The 22,115-nt window shown below is 48.4% G+C and overlaps 1 protein-coding gene across 3 annotated transcripts in view; it reads left to right on the top strand.

Annotated features, from left to right (window-relative positions):
• ABTB3 (ankyrin repeat and BTB domain containing 3) overlaps window positions 1-22,115 on the top strand; it is a gene marked incomplete at its 5' end in the record, with an annotated part of 291,518 nt that overhangs the window by 191,513 nt on the left and 77,890 nt on the right. The gene's annotated exons all lie outside the window — the stretch shown is intronic.

Here is a 22,115-nt window from a genome sequence, read left to right as displayed (position 1 = left end):
GAGTGTCTGAATATAATGATCATCGTCAGCCTAACAAGGTGTCTCGTCTAAAGTAGCTCAGGGAAAGCAAGTTAGCGAGAAGCGTGCAAGGCAAAGGTGATGCGGGATTTCACAGGTGTCCTGTCTGGAGAGAGGCAGCAGGGCAAATCTGAATGCTCACTGTGTTGAACACGTCCAGCCTCCAGGCCTTGTCAAATGGCTTTGACTCGGGAGGTCTTTTTTCCCAGTCAAGGGGCAGAGATTGCACCTGGCTTCAGGTAACAAGTCGAGAGGCTGAAGTTCAAGAACAGCTGCCTTCTGTCCCAACACGCAGGGTTAGTCTGATCAGAGGCACGCACTGCCCTTGATCGTAGGACTGTCCAGGTCTTCTCTGAATCCCGGTTAAAGGGCTGCCGTGGTGGTCTGGTCTTGTCCGACACAGCCACTCTTCATTTAATGGGAAAAGGAAGGCAAACCTTACCTTCGTGCACAGAGACTGAGAAACTAGCACTACTCTGTCCTGTATGGTAACCACCAGCCATGTGGGGCTGTTTGAATGGAGATGAATGCAAATTAGGGACACCTGCATGGCTTAGTGGGTTAAGTGTCCAACTCTTGATCTCAGCTCAAGTCTTGATCTCAGCGTCGTGAGTTCAAGCCCTGCATTGAGCTCCATGATGAGCATGGAGCCTACTTTAAAAAATAAATTAATTAATAATAATAATAATAATAAATGAATGAGCAAGTAAAAATTGAACAGAACTAAAGCCTCGGTTCCTCAGTACCACTGTCCTTATTTCAAATGCTCAATAGCTATGTGGGGTCCGTGGTTCCTCTTTTGGAGAGCACATGATAGGATGTTTCCATCATCACAGAAACTTCTATTGGACAGCGCTGAACCAGAGGCTCAATGCAGGTAGCACCCCCTCCCTCCTTTAGAAAAACAGCCCATGAAAATTAGTGCTCCCAAAGCAATACACAAGCGAGGAGTCATTGTAGGGACTAGGGACCAGCTCACCTGCCAAAGCATATTCCATGTCCCCGTGTTTTGACGATCTTAGAGCCCAATATTTCAAAGCAACCATCATCATCATCACCCCCAAATTTTGCAAGGTGTTTGTAACATGCAGTTCTCCCTTCTGAGTGCATCAGCTCACTGAACCCTTCCCAAGGACGCTAGGAGTGTATTAGCACCACCTTACACGACTGCTGTCTCCCCCTTCCCGGGCGGAATGCCAGGCTCAGAGAAGTTGTATAGCTTGCCCACGTTGCACAGCTAGTCGGGGGCAGAGTGGGATGCAGCACAGCCCAGTGTTTGCTCTCCCAACTGTGTGCTGTGCCGTGGGACTTGGAAGGACCGTCGGGCTTCAGAGGGAGGGTACGGGGTCCCTCTCAAGGTCAAAAACCTGAAAATCTCCAACCAGGAATGTTCTTGCTTTAATATGCTTCCCCCTCCCCTGTTTTTTTCCTTCTAGCATTTTCCCTGGCTTAGGCCTCCATAAATATTGCTAAAAAATGGAAGGATGATAATCAAATCACTTCATCTGATTAGACAGCAGTTAAACCTCTTTGAGAAACACGCTCATCTCCTGGAACAAGTTTCTAACAGCATAGAACCTACCTCTTCAATCTTCACCACGATGCTCCTTGAACTTTTCCTTTCTTATTTAATTTTTAAAACTTGTTTATCACTTGTTTTATTTATGATTGAACTTCTTATTCCGGTGTTCATTCTTTATTCATTATTCAGCGAACGTGAATTGAGTGCCTGAACATAGTGAGAGCTGGTGTCGATCGAATCTTCTGTGTGCATTGCAAATAGTTTGCGCTGATTAACTCATTTGTCCCTTGGGATAACCTCAGGATGATAGGCCTTTCTAGAGGGGGAAGATGAGGCAGAGAGGTCCCAGGGCTCTGGAGTGGCTGCCGGCTCCAGAGCTCCCTCCTATTACACGCTGCTGCTGTGTGCCAGGCCTCCTGCCGGGGATGGGGGACCTGGGGATCTTGCATGGTTCCTGCCCTGTGCAGCTCATTTATCAGCAGAGAAAGAAAGGGCGAAGGGTCAGATAAACCGCCGCAGGGGATCCGGGAAGCGGGTTTGGAGGCGGACGGATACATGGATAAGGTCAGGCAAGCCAGGTGGGAAGAACCACTGGCCAAGGCTCTGAGGTAGGAAGTCTCCTGTGGGCCGTAGACCGGCGAGTGCGACGGCAGCAGAGGCCAGGCTGACCTTCAGCTGGATCACACAAGTGCAGCTGTTTGGCCAGCTGTTAAAATGCTGAAATGCCTCCCTGTGGGTTGGTAAAGAACTGCTGGCCCAGATCCCCACCCCCCCACCCCCCCCACCCCCCCACACATCCCTGCCATCCAGCACCTGCAGCAAGGCCTCCGGGTCCACAGCACTGGGGGGGGGGGGGGGACTGCCTGCCTCAAGACCACAGAATGTACATGTGTCGGAGACTTACCCAGGTTACATACTTAGGATATCATTGCTGAGTTGAAAGTGTATGGGAGGGGCGCCTCGGTGGCTCACACGCTTCAGCAACTGCCTTGGGCTCAGGTCATGATCCCAGGGTCCTGAGGTCAAGTCCCTCCTTAGGCTCCCTGCTCAGTGGGGAGTCTGCTTCTCCCTCTCCCTGTGCTGCTCCTCCTGCTTGTGCGCTCTTACTGTGAAATAAATAAATACAATCTTAAATTTTAAAAAAAAAAGGAAAGAAAATGTATGGGAGAAAATTCTACCCTACAGATGTTGTTGGGCCCTTGGTTGGATGAAGGTTTGAACAAAGGGAGAAACCTAAGCTAAACGCAGGTCACCTGCTCATCCTTCGAGACAGCTGCATCTTCACTGCTGCTGTGAACTCTTTGCTGCCCCCCCCCGCCCCTGCCCCCAGCAGGAAGGGCCTCCCCCATTCTCTGTGAAGTCCCCCATGGCAAATGTTAACAGCACTTGGAGCCATCATGGGTCAGGCCCTAGGATGAGTGGACTTTGGGTCACTCTGAGATGCTGTTGCTCTGCCTAGTTTCCGATGAGGAGGGAGGCTGAGAGAAGTTCAAGGACTTGCCCAAAGTCACCCAGATAAGCCTGTGAGTGGCCGGGCTGGAGGTCAGGCCCAAACTCTGCGAATCCAGAGCCTGTGTGCTCCCAGCCGCCTCCTGCATAGCCGCAGCCGTTGCTGTGTTTCCATTTGCTTCTGTGTCTGAGCTCTTCGTGGGCAGGGACTGGGCTTTGATCAGCTCATGCTTTCTCTGGCAGCCAACCAGGCCCTCGCACAGAGTGGACGGGGACATAAAGATCAGTCTGAGTGCAAAGCAGCAGGAGAATGGAGGCTGGCACGATGCAGGAACTGGTTGGAAGTTTCCTGCGAGAGCCCCGAAGACAGATGACAAGCGTGTGGCTTGACTGAGTGCCATCTCCCATGTCCCCCGGCAAGAGAAGTCGCCAACTGGCCTCCTCCCTTGGCCTGAAGGGTCTCGAGGGAAGCTGCATGAGCCTCTTGGATGTTTGGTTCCTTCTCCTTTGCTGGGAATTGGCAGCTCTCCACATGCCCTATGTCTGAGGCCTCGGGCACGGTGCATGAATATCCTACACATGTAGGAAAACATTTTTCAAAAGAACATTAGTGCCGGGTACCTGGGTGGCTCGGTCATTAAGTGTCTGCCTTCAGCTCGGGTCATGATCCCAGGGTCCTGGGATCGAGCCCCACATCAGGCTCCCTACTTGGCAGGAAGCCTGCTTCTCCCTCTCCCACTCCCCCTGCTTCTGTTCCCTCTCTCATGGTCTCTCTCTCTCTCTCTCTGCGTCAAATAAATAAAATGTCTTAAAAAAAAAAAGAAGAAGAAGAACATTAGTGAAAATTAACCCTTGAAGCTGCCCAGTGCAAACTAAGGGTGGCCCAGCATGGCAAGGGCCAGCAAGAACCCTGGGTGCCCAGAAGCAGAAAGGCCCATGGAGAGAGAACAGTCCCCCGGGTCAGCCTGCTTTCAAACCATCTGTCCTGTGCCAAGTTTCTACTGTGTTTTATCCTTCCAGAAACAGTGATACTGACAGCTGCCAGCACATACCTGAGTTTCACGCATTATGGAAAACAGCCCAGGCAGTAAATCTGGTCATTTGCCCAGTAGACATAGCATCTGAGTTGATCTTGCGTTTTTCAAAGTCTGACTTCCCCCATGAAACCGACGTGGGTCGGCACGTCTCGTAGTCGGCCACTGTCCTAGGTTTCCACTGACTCAATCCCATCGTCCCCTCCTTCCATTTTGCTCTCCCCATGGACCTCACCTTTTTACAACAGTAATACAAGGGGCTCTCAATTCAAATTTTAATATTCTATTTTCTACCAAAAAGTTATATATGCTGATTTTTTTTTAATTTTGGAAAATACAGGAAAACCTAAGAAAGAAAATGAAAATCATCTACAATTCTGGTATGTAGAGGTAGCTGGAATGATTATTTGATACCTTTTCTCATCTTTGTTTTTAATACAGAGAGTGGGGCTTTTTAAAATAGCTGTACTGTGTATGTGTATATAATTTTATATCTCCTTTTATTTCACTTAGTATGCCATAAGCATTCTTCCTGGTTCTGCTGCAGAACATTCATAAACATCATTTTTTATGACTGCAAAATATTCCGTCTTGTGAATGCACCATAATTTACCTAATGTTTCCCAGGTTGCTGGTCATTTGGGCTGTTTCCAGTTTGTGAATTGCTGTTCTTTTAAAAACTGCACACGGTAGCATGACTAAAACATCCATGCAGAGGGAACGGATATAAAAAGAGTAATAATCTCTTTGGAGCAGAGCAACTGAGGGGTTAACTCATGATGCTTCTGATGGCCCCTTTGAATGAGAAATTGCAGAAGAGGGGACCCCTGAGAGGCGAGCTTACCTAGCCCCATCCCAGATCCCGTGAGTGGCTGTGTTTCGCAGGAAGAAACACACAGTCAATATAAAAAATCTCTTAAGCCAGCACTCTACTGTGTCTAGGAGTCTTCCACACATACCGTCTCCCTGCATTCTGGGAGTGGGAAGACCAGCTCTTCATAACTTTAAAGAGACTGGCTCTAGAAAAGTCATGAGATTTGCCCAAAAGCCATGTAGTAAGTGGCCAGATAGAAACCAAAGAGCTGCTCTGGGGATCTCTGGAAATCCCCACCCTGCTTCCTGCCTTGCTTCTAGAATGGAGCAGAGCCTTAATACAGCATCATCAGAAAGCAAGTTTTGAGCAGATGCCGTGGGCAGAGTTCATGGTGGCTGCTGTTGACACAGCCAGGGATTAGGAAGTCTCCGCAAATTCCCCCAGGAATCACTGGTTGGGTGGTTGTGTTTATTATTCTGGATTTTAAACTACTCTTTTTTTGTTTTTCTCATTTATAAGAAATATTGCCCATGAGGGCTTCCTTGAGTCTTTCAAACTGGAGTGAGGAATTCTGTCAAGATTTGGCCAGTCGGGTTCAGGCGGGCCCAGGACCTGAGGTGGAATGTGCTGGCAAAAGAAGGTAGATATTTTCCCGGGCTTCTGTTTCACTGAAAAATTCAAACTCCCAGGCTGGAGTGAGCCTTTTTTGGCAGTCTTCTGTCACACTGTCCGCTATTAGATCCTTACACAGAATCTCATCCTTTACCAGGAGACCCTATGGTAGGAGGGTGTGGAAGGAACATCCTGTGAAGAAAAAAAAAAACAAACAAAAAAGACAAAAACCAGTAAGTAGGCAAAACCAAGGACCACCTTGTTGAAAACACGAACAGCACATTCCACCGTCTCCGAAGCCTTCCTTGGAGGCTCTGTCCTTCTCCATACCCCAGAGCACCTTAAAAGACCACCTCACTCTTCATGGTCAGCCTCACACCGTGGTTATCTGTCCTTCCTTCCCTGATGGCTGGCTACCTGATGCTCCAATCTAGCAAGCCAAGAACTTGATCGACCCAAAGCTAATTCAGGACAGTTAAACAGACTTTAGCGCTCAGGGCTATCCTGGAAAATTGGGGTCGTGTGGCCACACTAAATTCCTCTGCTAGATTGAACAGCAGGGTCCAGGTCTTAACTTCTTATACCTTCTGCAAAACTCAGCGCAGACCTCTGCTCCAAGAAGACAGTCAATAAACAGGGAACAGGTTCAGTGCCCGGCCCACTCCATAAATGGCCCTCCCTGTTCACGCCTTTAGTATCCCTTAGATGCATCTTCCACAACATCTCTTACCGCCTTAGCCCTTCAGCTGCTTCAGTCCAGAGTTCCCTGAGCTTGCTCTGCATTTCCTCAGCTAACTTCCTCTCCCTGGATTCTTCCCAAGCCTTTCTCTGTCCCAGATTCCAGTCTCCAGGTGGCGTTTCGCACCACACTCCCACTCCTCTCGCTGAAGCTGATTTTGACTCCTTCTCCTGTAAGATTGTATGCGTAAAACTCTTTGGATAGCTTCTTTTCTCATGTTTTCTGCATGAGCTCAGGAGTTTGTTGAGGGCAGGGACATTTTCCAGTATCGCCTAGTGTATGAGTTGGTACACAGTAGATGCTCATTTATTTACTTACCCCTTCAATCACTGTAGAACACCTACCCTATGCGTGATGAGGAACAAATGCATAAATAATAAAGTATCCATCACAGATAACTGGTATAAAGAGAAGTAAAACGGGGTACTCAGATTATGTGTGAGTGACGTAAGTTGCAATTTTAGGTAGGGTGGTCCAGGAAGGCTTCTCTAAGGAGATTGCATTTGAGCGAAGACCTCAAGAAAGGGAAGCAGTAAGCCATGTCATTATCTGAACACGGATCTTGCCAGGCAGCGAGAACAGTAAGTGCAAAGGCCCTGGGACAGAAACATTCTTGGCACATGCAGGATACAGCAGGGAGGCCAGTGAGCTTGAAACAGAATGAGTGGGCAGGGAGAGTGTAGGAGATGAAGTCCAAGGTGAGTGGTCAAATCTCACGGAGCCTTTTGGGCATGCAGCGTAGTTTGGTTTCTATTTCATGTGTGGTGAGACGTACGGTAAAGTTTGTTAAATTGAATTATCTGAGTTTAGTTGAATGGAACAGAACTGAATTGGGTTCCACTGAACTGAACAGAATTGGGTCTCACGTTAGCGTGAACAGCATACAGCTTCTGGACTGCAATATCCCGAGTCTCTCCTTGTTACGGACAAATGGAAAAGCACCATGAATAATCCCATTTAGCAACTTTAAAACCTGTTAGTGTATGAGTTCACCTGTTCTGGAACTGTGGCACAGCCTTGTTCCAGAAGTCTTGTGGACAGTGACACTTTTACAGCCTCCCCCGCCACCACATCACTAGAGGGGGGTACAAGGAACATCTAAACTCAAGAAGAATGTGTGCCTAATGCCTGCCCATTGTTTATGTTTCGTTTCTGACTTTCTTATTGAAGTCTTTGAGGGTCACTGGGATTTATTCTGGGCCCTTGGCCAGGGTTCTGGACCTGACTTTTAACATAGTTTTTACCCAAGCCTGGTTCTCATTGAATCTTAATTACGTGGATTCCAACCCTTAACACAACTGAAAATAAACCAGAGTTAGCTATTTTTATAATTTTATTTGCTTCTTATAAAAACATTCCAGGGAACCATCACCCACAGGGAAGTGGGAAACCCACTAGAATTTAAGCTAAGCAAATAAACAGTTGTGCATTCATTCAAAGAAGGTTGAGGACCTATGAACGAGGCACTGTACTAAGTACTGACAATCCAGCCAAGCACAGGATACGTCCCTGTTCTCATGAAGCTCTTGGTCTAACAGAGGAGACAAAACAAAGACACTGAAATAAAATGTCATCTCGGGTGGTGGCAAGAGCTACTACGTGCAAGTTTGGGGGGGGGGGTACAAAGGTGAATAATTCATGCCTTCACGATGTGGTTGGGGTGGTTATAAAGGCATAAATTATAACAATAATATGTTACACGTGTATCATGGAATTGTGTGCAAAGTGCTATATGGCAGTTGAGGGAAACAAGTAGCTAACTATATCCTATGGGGGGCTCTTGGGGAACACTTCTCGGAGGAGGTGACCTTTGATCACTCTCTTAGGACTTAATTGGATGGAGAGGGTGGAAAGAAGGAAGAAAACAAGAGTAGAGCAGAGGCAGAGAGATGGGAGCAGGCACGGGTGTTCCAGAAAAAACTGGTCCTTACGCAGTAAGGTGTGGCCGGAACACACTGGGGCTGGACAGATATGAGGTGGGAGCACAAGACAATGAAAGTATATGTGGGATGAGGCCAGGCCAAGAATTGACACTTTTATCAGATGACCAGATTTACAGGTTACCACATTCATCTTGGTGAGTAAGTGAAGAGATTGGAGAGAACAACTAGAATGAGGAAATTATTGTGAAAATAATGCAATCGTCCAAATTTAGAAAGAGTCTGTATATAAGTGACCAATCAGCTAAATTTGGAGTGTGGGACTCATAGAGTGTGGAAGGACTGGGAGCCTTTAGTCCAAGCACCCACTGGATGTTTAGATCTCCTTCCTACTGGCCTCTCCACGGGACACTTCACCCAACCAAGGCACCAGTCCTAGAGGCTTCCTTCCCTTTCCAGCTTCAGACTGATGAGACTCCTCTGAGGTCTAACATATGTCAAGCTGAAGTCTGATCATGGAAGGTACCACCACTACTCCTTCTTTTGTTCTTTGGGGCTTCTAGAATCAGTCCAATTCCTAATTCAGTTGCAACCTTTCACTGTTTAGAAACAGCCGTGATTTACCAAACACCTTCTGTGTGCCAGGCTGGTGTGCAGGACACATGTTACCCCATTTCCAGATGGGAACCAGGGGCTCATGTGACTTGCTGGGATTTGGTCATTGGCCCAGTTAACGGACAGCTCCAGGATGAAAGCCCAAAGCTGACTCCAGAGCCTTGCACTCTTGGAAATAGCTATCAATTTAACTTGGCAAACATTTACTTAGCACCTATTACTATGAAAATCCCTGTCCTTGATATCATAGAGGAAAACCTAAAGTAAATAAGCATGGTTAATAATTTCCAGGGCTCCCCATTCTAGTGATTTGGACAGTGGAGTCAACACCCAAGCATTGTGATGATGTGTCCTTGTCTTTGGCTTGCAGGGTGGCTATTTCAGAAGATGGTGACTTACATTTTGTCCTTTGCACGGCCCTGGATTCTGCTGGTAGCACTCGGGGGAGTCACCCCCGCAGAGTCTATGCCTAGGAAAGAAGGATGTATCCCGGGAAGCTACCAGAGGGGGATAGACTTAGAAAGGTGGAAGGCATGAAACTGGTGTGTATAGTCATATTTGAGGAAAACAGAGCTTCAACTTGGACACACCCCAGTGGTGGACAGAGAGGAATACAGCAAGACTGGGAAGCTGGAAGCAGAATGAGAACAGGTGTAAGGAACGGGTGAGAAAAACCATGCGAACAGAGCCTGTGCAGTGAGCATGTGTGTGGGGGCTCCCCCTTCAGGCAGGCTGTGGTATTGCTACAGTTTGGGCTGGAGGGCTTCAAGGAAATGGATAGGACCCTGACAAAGTGAGGGGTTTGTGAACCGACTTGTCTTTCCAGTTGCGTTTTACTTACCCTGATGTTTAAACTGGTAACAACTTAAGACTATATGTGTTAGGTGCCTGATGCACGTGGAGATGCCTGAATGTATATCTTCCCCCTGATTGTATTTCCACACCTGTGTCACCTGTTGTGCTCTCCGTGGCCCTGCAAGGAAGGACCACTGGGCACCATCCTCACTGTCCCGGTGAGAGAGGGATTTAAGGGTTAAGTGACATCGTTGCCTCATCCACTCGCCATGCGCCCAGCTTCCATTCAGAAGGAGCGCCCTCGTCCCAGACAAATACAGACATCCTCACCTGCTTGCCAGCCTGCATCCCTCCCTCTCCGAGAAGTGCTGTTCCTGACCCCCCCTGGGTCTCCCTTCCCCAGCCCAAGCTCATCCCTGGATGAGGTTTGCTCTGGTCCCTCGAGCTAGAAATTTCTCTGCCTGCCCTGGGGCTGGCCCTAGGACTCAACACCTTCACCTGCTGGTTTGCAGAGAGAAGCTGCAGTGCCCTCTCCTGAGGGGACCGGAGAGGTTGTGACAGGTGAGGCGCAGACACTCCCAGGCTTCTTGCCACCCCTGGATGAGCGGCCCTGAATCTTCTGCGTGTGCAGCTGGAGAGGCTTTCGCTGGAGCACTGCCTCTTCAAGGACTCCTTTCCTCGGTAGTAGCAGAGTCCAACCTACGAAATAGCCCTTTCTAAAATCTAAAATCTAAACCTACTTTCTAGTTTCTGTCATCTCTCACTTCCAGATTCCGCAAAATGTAGAATCGGTAACATTTAGAGAAGTAAACTGCACATATGTTTTCTTCTCGAGCATGTGGAGATTCTATAAATCTGCTACATGACCAGAGTTGTTTTGTATGAGCACCAGAACTGCCTCTGTTTTGACTCCGTCTCTTCCTTGATTTTTAAGGCTCTCCAGGAAGTTTTCTTTTCTTTGCTTGCTTTCTCCATGTCCCTTTTCTGTTCTCTTCTTACTGGAAAATTCTATCCCATTTCCATCGGCTACCTTTTCAAAGGACCCCCCCCCCATTCTACATGATAACACTCTCTTTTTTACTTTATTATTCCAGTTATTTGTGGGGCTTTGGTATACGCTGAGACAGATGATGCTTATCTAATAATCATGTATAAATAATGACTTAGTTATACAACATAATTTTTACCAAAAAAACTGTTCACAGGAGGATCATTTCTGACTTTTAGCAAGTTCTATCCTGGGCTAATCCTCTTAGACCTTTCTGATGATCTGAGTCACCTGGGGAGTTTTTTAAATCAATCTAGGAGCCCTTGGGAGGCTCGGTTGGTTAAGGGTCGGATGCTTGGTTTCGGCTCAGGTCGTGATCTCTGGGTTGTCAGATCAGCCCCAAGTCCAGGAAAATCTGCTTCAGATTCCCCTCCCTTCACCTCTGCCTGTCCCTCTTCTGTCTTGCTTGCACGCTGGTGAGCTCACGTGTGAGCGCTCTCTCTCTCTCAAGTAAACAAATAAAATCTTTAAAATAAGAACAATCTATAACACTGCCTAGGGTTACACCTAGGGAAATTAGTGACTCTGCTCAGGTCAGGGTCTTTTTGAGTCCCGTGGCCACATCTGTAAACAATAGCATTCATTATGTAAAGTGCCCCCCACCCTGCCCCAAAAGACAAGTATGAAATCATGGCCTTTTCCTACTTCCTGCAGATCTTAGAGTTCATTTGGCCTAGCTTCCTTCCTTCCTTCCCAGATAAATAACCGGGTTTTCTATCATTCAGAGCATTCTATCAACGTTCAGTGACTTAGTCGATGCCACACTGTTCTCATGGAAAAACTGGATCAAAACTTACGTTACCTGGGGCTCCTGGGTGGCTCCATGGGTTAAGCCTCTGCATTCAGCTCAGGTCATGATCTCAGAGTCCTGGGATTGAGTCCCGCATCAGGCTCTCTGCTCAGCAGGGAGCCTGCTTCCTCCTCTCTCTCTCTGCCTACTTGTGATCTCTCTGTGTCAAATAACTAAGTAAAATATTAAAAAAAAAAAAAAAAAAAAAAACTTAGGTTACCTAATGTCTCCTGTATGTAGCCTTCTTTCCACTAGCATTCTACCAGGATTCCTGTCTGCAATTATACAGACCTGAAGGACATCCCTTGGAACAACCCTACTCAGTAGGGCAGCTGCTAGCCACACGTGACTATTTAAAGTTAAATTAACTAAAACTGAATGTAATTAGACTTTCAGCTGCTTGGCCACACCAGCTCTATCCTGAGTTCAAAGGGTTTCTTATAAGAGAACAAGAATATCATTTCCTCAAAGCCACAGCCCAGTGGTATGAACACCAAGGACAGCATAGGGGGATACTCCTAGACCATGTTCAGTCTCGCCTTTTAGCCCCTTTTTGGTAGGGAGGAAAGAGATGGTGTTTTAAGATTGATCTGTTAATGGAATATTATTCAGTCATGAGAAAATAATAAAACCCTGCCATTTACAACATGGATGGACCTTGAGGACAGACACAGAGAGAGAAATACTATATGATCTCACATATAGGTACAATCTAACACAGCTGAGCTGACAGAAACAGAGAGTAGAGCAGTGGTTGCCAGGGGCTCGGGGACAGGGAAGTTGGGGAGAGGTTGGTTAATCAAAGGGTACCAACTTCCACTAGAAGATGAATAAGTTCTGGAGATCTAATAATGGGCAACGTAGTGACTATAGTTAACCATACTATCTTCTACACTTGAACGTTGGTAAGAGAATAGATCTAAAATGTTCTCACCACAGAAAAGAAAGAATAATTTTCTGGGAGGGGATGGATGTGTGAACTAATCCTACCCTAGTAATCATTTTGGAGTTTCTAAGTGTATCAAATCATCATGCCTTACACCTTAACATTTAAACAATGTTACATGTCAATAACATCTCAACAAAGCTGGTGAGAAGAGCTGAAATTAAATGAAATTAATTTATTAATTTTAAATAGATCATGTTTCCTTGCAGGATAACTTCTGCAAGGATGAAGACTTGCAGATATGTTTCTGATTTCAAGAGCATCTGTGTTGTTATTTTTATTAGTTAGGTTAATTATGATGAGCTCAAGGCCATTGTCAGTGTATTTTCACAAAGTCGATAAATCAACTTAACTTCTGGTGACATAGTTTACACCTTTAAATGAACAAGCAATTCATTGTAACAAATATTTTAATACATGTAGCTTCAAGGAACAAATACAGTCTCAAGTTTCCAAGTTTGCAGTCTTAGAGGATAAGTATTAAAAGGGAAGGTTTTCACCTCTTTTTTGTAAAGGGAAAACGAATTCAAATCCATGATGACACAATAATGGAAAAATACAGATTTAACTTAAACATTACAGGAAGTGATATTAGTGTCAGTTAGAATTAGATTTGGCTCTGAATGATGGAAAACCCAAACAGCAGGTGTTTAAACCAGATAGAAGCTTATGTCTCATATAAACAGAGTCTGGAAGTAAGAATCCAGGTGAGGTATGGCCACTGAAGCAATTGTCAGAAATCCAAGTCCTTCTGCTCTATCATCATCAACATGTGGCTTCCACCTCCTTTTCCAATGTGGCTGCTTTTACACCAGCCATCACATCTACGTTTTTGCCAGCGGAATGGAAGAAGACCAGAGAAAGTTGGGCCTTCTATGGACCCTTCCTAGAAGTCTCACAAGAAACTTCTGCATATATCATTGTAAGAACCAGTCTCCTAGCAACAAGGGAGGCTGAAAAATGTGTACTAGGTAGTCATGAGCCCAGCTAACAATTGGGGGTTTTATTACTAAGGAAAAAGAGGAAAACGTGTACAGAGAGACACCCAGTCCTCTCTGCCAGAGTATAAAAATATTCTCCATTAACTTTCTAAACAGTTACAGTGAACCTTTTGTTTTGCATTTTCAGAGGTATTTTGGCCAATCCATTTTTTTTTTAAGATATTTATTAAGAAAGAGGGTGTGAGCGGGGGTAGGAGGGAACCAGAGAGAAAAGGAGAGCTAGAATCTCGAGCAGACTCCCTGCTGAGCATGGAGCCTGATCCCACAACTCTGAGACCAGGTCCTGAGCCAAAATCAAGAGACAGATGCTTAACCCACGGCAGCACCCAGGCACCCCATCAGTCCTTTCTTGAAATTTCTTTTCAAATGCTTTTCTGACTTTGTGTTTTTCCACTGTAGTCCTAACTGAGGATAAATTAGAGTATTAGGAGTTTATGCTTTTATTCCAGAAGGAATGGGCCCTATATGGACTTTCCCCTGTCTCTCTCCAGTGTTATCCTACCAGTCCACCTCCTCCCCTGAGCTCTCTCCTCCACCTGAGCTCTAACCTCATCAAGCCGAATTCCCCAAAGCACTATGCCTCCCCTGCCTCTGGGCCTTTGCACGTGCTCTTTCTTTTGCCTGGAAATGAGAGAATGCCTGGCTACTAGCCCTGGCTCTGGGTCTTAGTGCCTACGTGTAGATCCCAATACTGCTCCTTATAACTGTGTACCCTTAGGCAAGTTGTCTAACCTCTCTGTGCCTGTGTTTCACTACCCGTGGGATGAAGATAAGAATAGTACTTTATGGTTCTTGTCATTATCAAACGAACTAATAAAAGACAAATGCTTGATGGCAGCTGGCTTTGTTGAGCAGTTACTGTGTGCTAAGCACCTTACAGAGACTGTCTTAATCTTCACAACAATCCTGTGCAGTGGCCTATTTCTCCCATTTTACATGGAAGGAAGCTGAAGCACAAGAGAAGTGAAGCAACTTGCCCAAGTCCCACCCACAGCTAGCAAGTCACCGGCTCAAATGTTGGGCCTTCTGTCATTAGAGTGCGTGCCCTTCCCACCACACCAGCACCACACCAGCAGCAGGTTTCCTTTGTAAGGCTGTGTGCTGCCTTTTGCAGACTTTTATGATAATCCTTTTGGAAGCAGGGTCAAGCCCAGGTGACCCCTGCAGACCCTTGCTGGCCTCTGCCTCTCAGCCTGCACCAGCCCAGGCCCCGCCCTTTTAAGGTTCCTGGAGCCCTTGTTCCCAGGGATGTAAGGCTGGGCAGCCCTCGCCGCCTCCCAAATGTGGATCTTTGGTGCTCAGCCTGCTAAGGAAGGTTCTGTGGTGGCCTCAAACAGAGCCTGTGGCTTCCCCACTTCTGAAGCCCCGGCTTCCCTCCCAGGGCCATTTATATCCGAGGCCCCATCATCATTCCACCCACTCGAGATCAGGTTCCCACCGCAGAGGCTCTGTGCCCCTAAGCCAGGCCCGGCTGGGGTGCAGCCAGCAGCCCAGAGAGGAGAGGGACAGGCTGGTCTTTGGATCCCTGAGTGGTGTGCAAGGAAGGACCTCGGGGCTGCCAAGCACCCTGCAGCTCGGAGCTGGCATTCTCTAGTCGTGAGGGGCTCCGCTGCACTGGGCATCAGAAACCCTGCAGGGAATGAACAAGGTGCGGATCGACCCAGGGTAACTGTCTCAGTAATGGCCCCAGAGGATACTAGGTCCTGATCTCTGCAGCCTACAGTTTACAAAGAAAAAGGGTCTTTTCAGGAGTGATTTTAGTTAAGGGTCCTAATGCTGGTCCTAAGTCCCATCTTTAGAAGAAAGAGATTTGACACAGGCGAGGACCAGGAGATATAAAGACAGAGGCAGAGAGGAAAAGAGGGAGCCCCAGCCCTAGCCAAGGAATGTTGGCAGCCCCCAAAAGCTGGAAGAGACAAGCAATGAGCTCTGTCCTCATTCCTCTGGAGGGAATACGATCCTACTGCTGCCTTGATCTTGGACTTCTGGCCTCCAGCACTTGTGCGAGAACACACTTCTGTTGTTTAAGCCGCCAAGTATGTAGTACCTTGTGACACCAGCCCCAGGAGACCCATGCACCCAGCAAGCTGGGGGGAACACAGGAATGTGCCTTTTAACCAGTTCCCCAGGGGGAGATTTTTCAGTCCCCGGAGAGCTGTAACTTCTTGCTCTCCATCGTTGGGGCTCCTATCCTGTTCTGACTGGGAGACAGGAGCATGTGGGGTGCTTAGATGGGGGTGGCCACAGGCAAAGGAGCAGGGGCCGAGATAAGGGGCAGGCAGGTCCGTGCTGGAGCCTCGTCCCCAGGAGAGCAGATGGGGGGCAGGTGGAGGAGGAACCTTCTTCCCCAGGATGGGCAGGGAGGTGAAGTCGGGGCAAAGGCGGAGGGAGGAGACGGTTAGTCCTCGGTATGGTATATCGTATTTTTTCCGCCTAGAGGGAGCATCTAATAGGGCATGTTGGCACTATGAGCAGAAGTCCCCTTCCCACCCAGCACCCCTTGGCCCTTGCCCCATTTTGGGAAGTTTATAGAATCGCCTATTCGTGGGGCTGCCTTTCACACCCAAAAGATTGGTCCTATTGGTACAAAATGTCTTGTTCTGCCCTAAAAGCTTTGAGCCCACCCGTGAGGTCTCTGTTTCACCGTCCCCACGCAGTGTTTAGGCACCCTCAGGATGCTGGAAGTGGTCTTCGGAGGGACCCAGCCCCCAGGCCTCCTCCCCGCCCGGGCGATGGTGCGTGACGATGAGGGGGCCCAGTCCACACAGAAACAGGGGGTTACCAGGCTGATTTCCCAGCATAGGTCTGAAGGCCAAGGGGGGCAGAACCCTCTGGTCTTTGCAGCTCCTAAGGCCTGGGTCTGATCGGATGAGACCCACCATCCTGACGGAGGATAATCTGCTTTACTCAGAGTCCCCTGATCTAAATGCTAATCTCTTGAAACATACCTTCCCAGCAACATCCAGACTAGCGTTTGACCACCCGTCTGGGTACTGTGGTCTAGCCAAGTGGACAGATAAAATCAGCCATTAGAAGGTGTACTTACATTCCAGGATGATGGTAAACACCATCACGAATACCAAATACCTTTTTTTGACAATGGAGTGGGTGCTTGGGTCAGAACACACTCCCCTGAGGCAGAAAGTGTCTGTTTCCTAAGATTGCAGGGAGACTAAAGGAGAAGCCTGGCGGGGGGGGGGGGGGGGGGGGGCAGAACCCGACTCCCAGGATCAAAGCTGCAATCACCAGACACCTGCTGTCCCAGCCTCCCTTGTGGCTTGGCACAAACTCACGACCTAGGTTCACAAGAGCCTCCGCAGCTCCGGATCCAAATGAGCTCCCCCTTCCCTTCCATTGTGTCCTGGGCCTCTACGCCCTCTTGTAACTGTCTCACTCCTGGACTCGCTTTCTCCTCTTTACACATAAGAGAACTCACCCTCCCTGCTTTCTGGAAGCTTGTTACATACAAATGTAAAATCTCAGGCCCTGCCCCAGGTCCACTGAATCCAAAACCCACATTGTCACAAGGTCCCAGGCAATTCCTGTGCACATTCATGTTCTAGAAGCACTGACCTCAAGCACACCCCTTGGCTTCTCTGACCCCAGGCCCTTCTGTGGGAACCATGCTCGAGGGCAGCGTGACTCTCCTCTGGACAAGAGGGCCGTCACTATAGTAAGCAAGCCACCTCTGACCTCTGCATCTGCTTAGCTCTGGTGCCCGCAAATACAGTGCGATTACAGTGACTATTGCTATGGAAACCGGCCTTGGATACTGTCTGCTATCAATGTTGCTGCTCTTCTTCACTCTCTGTATCTCTAGAATTAGGAGCATCCTAACCCACAGCCAAACATCTAAATTTCTCTCCAGTCTGAGGCTTAACAAATAACAGAGATGTGAAGTCAAGGCCAGACAATTTATAAAGGAAAGGCATAGCAACGGCAGGGGTTTGCTTTGGTTTAAAGAGGGAAGGCAGGAATGGTGTCCTGCATAGCCAGGCTTTTCCTCCACCAGTGGAGAGAACACTTGAGTGATGCTGAAAACCAAGCCGGTGGTGCTGACGAGCACAGCTGCCACCTGTGGGACGGGGACCGGGGGCCAGGCCACGTACACCATCCCAGTCAATCCTGGCGATAACCTTCTGTGTTCATTTCCTCTGGCTGCTGTTAAAAAAAAAAAAAAAAAAATTGCCACCCATGCGAAGACTTAAAACAATACAAAAGTATCATCTTACAGTGCAGGAGTCCAGAAGTATGAAATCAGTTTCACTGGCCTAAAGGGAAGGTGTTCAGCAGGGCTGGTTCCTTCTGGAGGCTCCAGGGGAGAATCCCTTTGCCTTTTGTAGCTTCTGGAGGCACCTGCATCTCTCAGCTCACAGCCCCTTTCCTGCATTCGTCCAGCTACTTCCTTCTGTCCTCATGTCTCCTACTCTCTCCTTACACCTCCCCTTGTGACTGCATTTAGGGCCGTGGATAATCCAGGTTAATCTTCCCTTCCCAAAATCTTAACTGAATTACAGGGGCAGAGTCTCTTTTGCCATCAACATTCACAGGTTACAGGGAATAGGACTTGATGTCTTTGGGAGCTGTTATTCAGCCTGCCACAGTGACCCTTCCACTCTTGTGTCCTGGCCGCCCCAGCTGCCCTGGAGGGCCAAAATAGGAGATGATGCCCATGAAAGCCCTTGGTGAGTTGCAAAGAATTTTTCTGCCTCAGGACCTTTGCACAGTCTGTTACTGCTACCTGGAGCATGCGTCTCTCTACACAAACATTCACATATGGCCCATTCCTTCACATCTTTAAGGTTTTGTTACCTTCTTAGAGAGGCCATTCCACCACCCTACCTCAACCTGGTGTATTCTCTATCCCAGCACCCTGACTCTGACCATGGTGTGTGTAATTGCTTTATTACTTATTGGTTTATGTGTTCCTTATCTCTGTCCCTGTTCGACTGTTAGTTCTGTGAGAACAAGGATTTGATAAGTCCTATTCTCTCTCTCCCGGTCCTGGAAGTGTGCCTACAACATGCGCGCTCCCTAACGGATTGTGAGATGAATAAGTGAGGTTAACAGATGACATTTCATCGGTTACACACCCATGGCCAGGTTTGGCTTTAATTCTTGAGGTACTACCTCTGGGCATGCCTGTGGCTCAGTATTCCCCAGATGCAAACATGACCTCTTTGTGGGAAGGTCCTGTTTTCAAATCTCTCCAAAGCTATTTGTCCCCATTCCTAGGACCTTTATTTGTATTTTCCCATCTCAGGGCTTCTTCCTGAGCCCCCAGGAAGCCGCCTGTCTATACCCTCAAAGAATTTTAGAGGAAGAAGGAACCAGAAAGACCCAGGGTCAGCCACCTATGACCCGTTGTGATTTTGTGAATAAGGTTTTCTTGGAACACGGCAAGGTTCTTTCCTGTACATATTCTCTGGGACTGCGTTCCCACTATCACAGCAGAGGTCAGTAGTTGAGTGAGAGACTAGATGGCCCATGAAACCTATATTTACTATCCGGCCCTTTACAGAATAGGTTTGCTGACCCCTGATACAGACCATCTGATCCAAGACCAGGGTCCTACTGTGAGCTCTTGGCAGGTTCAGGACTAGAATCCAGTTCCGCAGAGTCCTAAACATACCATAGCATTCTCCTTATTATCCAGCCCCTCCCCAACCGAACTCCCTTTCAATTCTGAGTGGTCACCGTCCCTCCCCCGCTTTCCCTTCACTGTTTCAGGAAGACCCCACTCATGTCTGTTCTTCATCTCCCACTGGAATCTGGGCCCAACGAGCTTCCTGAGTGGACTTGCTCTCTTGACTCTGCAAGAAACCCACCTAGACTTTGCTCTTCCCTTCTGGAACCCCTGGCCCCTTCCCTTGTGAAATCCCTGGTTCCCTTCTGGAGCCCCAGAGACCTCCTGTTTGAACACCACAGTAAAGATTTCGACGGCCACTGCCCTGATAGAGTGGACCGTGTCCCCCTCTCTGTTCACCTCAGGCCACCCAGTTGGGGTTCTCAACCACAGCTTGCTCCGGGATTCCCAGAGGACCTAATCTCAAATGCACATGCCCAGGCCCCACCCCAGATTTGAACCAAAACTCTGGGGGTAGCCCAAGGCCTTGGGAATTTTGACACACCCACATACACACACACACACACCCCACACACACACACACACACGTGGGGTTCTGGTCTTGAGCACAGTCTCAGAACCACTTCACAAAGCCATGGGCTTCCCAAGCGTCCTCTAGGTGTTAGTCACTGAGGACAACTTCAGAACAAAGTCAGTAGCCAGTGGAATATTGTTCCCTTTAAAAATACCTAAGGAGAAGGCCGTCTTTCTCCTTCTGCTTTCTCCCCCTCACCCCCACCCCCCGCAACTAGCTCAAGGCCCTAGAATTCTTTCCCATCTCCAACGCCTCCCAAAGAAACATCACCAATAACACTTTCTCCCCGCCTCTGAGTAGACGAGATAAGAAGATTTTTAAATGAGTTGCTGGCAAAGAATTCATGAGCTTATAAACTATTGAAGTCGGGGTGATGAAGAGAAGGCGGCGTTGAAAGGAGAACAGGTACACAGAAATTTCCAGAGGAGGCTTGGAATCCTGGGGCTCGAGGTTTCTTTTTCTGGTGCTCACCAGCTGTCTTGGTTCGGGCGTGGACCTGAAGGCAGCAGGGCCTCGACCTCAACTCTTCAGTCTCCCTCAGCTGGTAGCACGCCCTGGGCTTCAGCACTTCGGGAAGAGGCAGCGGCCGAGGGGCCTTGCGTGGGAGAGACACAACCCCCCAGGGACTGGGAGCTGGGGGCCGCGCTCCAGGGGCACTGGGCAAAGGAAAGGCAGGACGTTATGGCAGGAGCTGCCTCTGACGAGGAGAGTTCTCCCAGAGGAGAGTTCTCCCAAGCGCTCGGGGCTGGTTTCTAGGTGATGGAGACATGGTGACAAAAATAAGTCTTGCTCACCTGAGACAGTAGAATCCAATTCAATTTCAAGTCAGTGTGTGTTTATTGAGTGCCTGATTCAGTTTAGGTGATGGAGAGAATGAGAGAATGAGGAAGACAGCCCAAGCAGCAGGCTGACTTGGCCAGAAATTCCCTGGGAGGCTGCCCTACAGGTCCGAGGGGCCAGAAAACTCAATTGCATCCATTTCACCTAGTAGGAAATGGGTAAATCTGAGTCTTGTGAACAAATATTTATCAAGTGTTTCCAGCCTGCCAGGCCTGTCCAGGGGTTGGGGTGGATCAGTGAACCTAGCAGATCCGGGTCCCTGCTCCGATGAATTTTCCATTCTACTGGGGCATCAGCAAGGCCGGTGGATAAAAGCCAGTGGAGTGGGGTCCGCCGTGGGAGGGGTCCACACCAGGAGAAACGTTTGGGGTAAGGTAGGATTTGCACTGTGGTTTGAAGGTGAAGTGGGATGTGGATTTTTAAAGGGCTGGAGGCCTTACAGACGGGGGGCTGAGCTGCGTGGCCAGGAATGAAACTGGGGTGCCTGCAAAGGTCTGTGACCAGATCAGCAGGTTCTGCTGGGGGGTAGCAGGTGCATACTGGTATCAGAGGCATGCTGGGAAGTTAGACAAGGGAATGTCGGGATCACATGGGGTTTGGCACGTGACCTATGTACTCAGACATCTTGGGTCCGACTCCCAGCTCTCGTCCTTGCTAACCTTGTGATCCAGACATGCCACTTAACCTCAGTAAACTTCATTCTCCTGATCTAGAAAATAGGCAGAACCGTAAGTAGCTCGTGTGTTGGTCCCAAGCATTTAGAGGAGATCATGAGTGAGATTAATTGAGATGAATGTAAAAGGTTTATTTAGCTATTGAATATTAACATTGGAGAAACAGCTCACTCTCTAGGCAGACCAGAACTCACCGCTAAAAACTTGGTGGGGAGCTTGTGACGGCTGCATACTGTGGGGGGTGGGGGTTGCTGCTGCCTGGTCAAGCCTCCCTTTACCACCCTCGGTCCACCCCACAGCAGCCATGCCGGATGGAATGGTGGCACTGGGGTCAAGGTGAGGCAGGAGAGGTGCCTAGGACACATTTGCGTGACCTGGCCTCCTTTAGTTCCTTTAGTTTTGCACCCAGGCACCCCACTTGCCTCACCCTGGCAGGGGCCCTGCTATATCTTGGAAGCATTTTTGATCTACACAGTTCATTTCTCAAAGTGTGTTCCTTGGTCTATTTAAATCAGTATCTTAGGGGCCGCTTCTTAAAATTATATTCATGGACCTGACACAATCAGCATCTCTGGAGACAAGGTCAGGGGTCAGCATTTCAAACACACACACACACACACACACACACACACACACACACGGGATGCCCAGGCCCTCTACCCATACAGTGCTTTAGGACGGAAGTTCTGAGAGCAGCCCCAGGCCGGCAGCATCAGCACAACTCATGAGAAATGCAGATTCTTGTCCACCTTTCCCATAGACTCAGACCATCTGAGACTGGGGTCCTGCCATCTGTATGTTAACAAGCCCTCCTAATTCTGATTCACACTAAATTCATACGCGGGAGGTTTTAAAAACTACCAATATCCAGCCCCATCCTAGATGAATTAAATTGGAATTCCTTCAGAAGCTTCCCCACCAAGCCGTTAATCCTAATGGAAGGACAGAGTAGATAATGATCATTGGAAGAAACAGGAAGTTGGCACAAATGTATGAGATTGCAAAGTGTATAGTTGAGCCTTGGGCATTGTCTCTGTTCATTCTTGCAAACAAGCTGTTCCCTGCTGTGGTCTCATTAGCCTGTGGAGAACCTGAGGCTCCCAGAGCTTCAGGGGCGTGGCTCCAACCCCCCCCCCCCCCCCCCGCCCCACCTCCCCAACTAAGACAGTTTTGTGGG

The sequence above is a fragment of the Mustela nivalis genome (assembly GCF_964662115.1).
Source record: "Mustela nivalis genome assembly, chromosome: 7".
NCBI lineage: Eukaryota > Metazoa > Chordata > Mammalia > Carnivora > Mustelidae > Mustela > Mustela nivalis.
The sequence above is the reverse complement of the archived record's forward strand: the minus strand, read 5'-3'. Positions and strand labels throughout refer to the sequence as shown.